Source organism: Stegastes partitus, unplaced genomic scaffold (genome assembly GCF_000690725.1).
Source record: "Stegastes partitus isolate 25-593 unplaced genomic scaffold, Stegastes_partitus-1.0.2 Scaffold490, whole genome shotgun sequence".
NCBI lineage: Eukaryota > Metazoa > Chordata > Actinopteri > Pomacentridae > Stegastes > Stegastes partitus.
Genome location: NW_007578221.1, coordinates 366791 through 369238, shown reverse-complemented (window position 1 = coordinate 369238; position 2448 = coordinate 366791).

The window sequence follows — 2448 nt, the reverse complement described above, 5'->3', positions numbered from 1 at the left end:
CACAGCAATGTCACAGGAAAAATAATTATTTATATTTAATTTATTTATAATAAATGTGATCTTGAAACAAAGGTGATGGTTCACCAAAAACAACGTCAAGGTGATGTATAACTTAAAATAAGAGTGAGCTCTACCAAAACAACAACCAAAACGACACTAAACTATGGGAGTTCCAGCTTACCTACCAAAATAAAAGCATCAAAGTAAATACAAAGTCTGGCCTCCCTCTCTATTTTAAACAGGAGAACAAGAGTTTAAACAAAAAGGTAGCAGCTCTCTCTGTTCATACAGACTCTACTACTAGAACGCTGAACTCTGTGCGTGTGCCGGTTGGGATGCTGGTGAAGGATGGCCCCGCCCATCTGCTCTGGACACCGGCGAAGTCCTCCTTTCATATTTAATACTGGAACCTCCGTTGGTCGGCCAGTCCGGTCCTCTCTACGGCGCAGCCCTATTTACATATCAAATAGGGTAACACGATAGTGATGTGGTCTGGCGCCCCTCTTGTACTCCTGTATCCTCATAATGCCCTCTCCTGGGTTATTATAGCTCCTCATAGTCCTTTGCTTCGGTTGTCTCTCTCTGAGCCCTCTAGGTGGTGTCCTATGTAGAGCTGCAGTTAACACATGAATGTGCTGCACACTGTGCTGCTGTTATTTGTTGTTTTAAGTATTTTGTCTCTTTGTGACTTGAAATGATCTGTGACCTGCTCATACTATGCTCATGCTTGTCCATGCTGTCTTGTTTGTTTGATTTCTTTGTTTTGTTTCTGTTGTCTGTTTTTTTTAAAATGACAATTAAAAAAAAAATTTTTTTTAAAAAGAAGAAGAAGAAAAAAGAATACTCGATTACCAGAATATTCGCTAGCTGCAGCCCTACTTTGAACCAAATCGGACTCTGCTGCAGAAGCCATTTTATAATACTGTAGCTCTGAAAAATAAGTGGAACTGAAAAAACAGAGTCTGTAACTGGCTGCTGTTTGTGTTTAAACCACACAGTGGTTAGAGTCAGTTCAGACGTACTGAGATCTAACTGTTGATTCATCCACAGAGTCCAGCCGCAGAGCTCAGAGGTTCCCAGAGCTCAGTCTGACCAGCAGCATCACCTGGACTCCATATTCATGGTGTGTACATGTACAACAAGTTCTTGTCCACCTGCTGTGTTCAGGCGTCTCCGTGCTGCTCTTTGGAGACCAGTGGACTGTCAGTGTGTCCAACATGGATCTGATGTTTGGCTCCATGGTTCCACTCTGATGACCTCATTCACACATTTCTCTGTTCCAGCTGCTGGAGGACAACATGGTGACTTTTTTGAAGAAGGAGCTGAAGAAGATGCAGAAGGTTGTGAGTCCAGATTACCCAGAATGCTCCGAGAGTCAGAGGGAGGATGAGGAGGAGTTGGAGGATGAAGATNAGCTGAAGCTTTGGAATGATTCTGTGAAATGTTCCAGAGGACTAATGTTCATGTAGCACCAGTATCACACCACTAACTGCGCCACTGGACCAGTTCTAGGCTCTAAGGAGTGGGGAGCAAGAATAATGACACCACAGACCGTTGCTTTAAGTAGAAAAAAGGCCGGCAATTTACTGAACGTAAAACACAGATATAAAACACAATACATGAAACCAAAATACCCTGCAGGTTCTCAATAGTAAGGTAAGTATAAATGGAAAAAGTATTTCACTCTTTCTTTTTGTTCTTTAGTTCACCTAGTTTATTTTAGTAAAGCTAATCTAATTTAATTAGACCAGTCTCTTTTCTCCTAGGTTATTTTAGTCAGACTAATTTGAGTTAGTTAGACCAGTCTCTTTTTCCTAGGTTGCACCTATTTTAGGATTCTTATTTTCCTTCCTGAGTTAACTCTTTTTTCTTTCTTTTACAGGTAAGAAAACACCTTCAAAACACAATTAAATCAAGTTTAACCACAATTTTAATCAAGTGGACCCTTAAAGGGGCAGCGACTTTATTTTCTGTCAACAGACTTTTAATCTTCAACATTAAATGATTGTTGTATTAACATTTTTAATTAACTCTGATGAAGTAATTGACATTAAATGAATCACTTTTATCTTTCAAACTTATTTATGCAGTTCTTGTTCAACTATTTATTCTTATTTATGTCATATTCTAACATGGGTTACATTCAGAAATGCTCGCATTTTACACAACTCACCACAAACTGTTCTCAGACGGCTTCCTCTTTCGTTGCCCTGACAACAGTCAAGTCACGCTCCTACCTCTTCTCCAATTTAGTTTCACTTTTACCGTCTTCGTGTCGCAGCTTCTTTTCACCGTCTGAAGGTGAGTAAAGTTCGCTTGAACCTCTTTTGTAGCCGCTGTTAGTTTAGTTCCAGCAGCAGAAATGTGGCTCCACAGCTCCGCTAACATTCAGCTCCAGCTCTGACTGGACTCATGCGGCAGCAGCTCCGTGTCCCTCCGTCCTGGAGC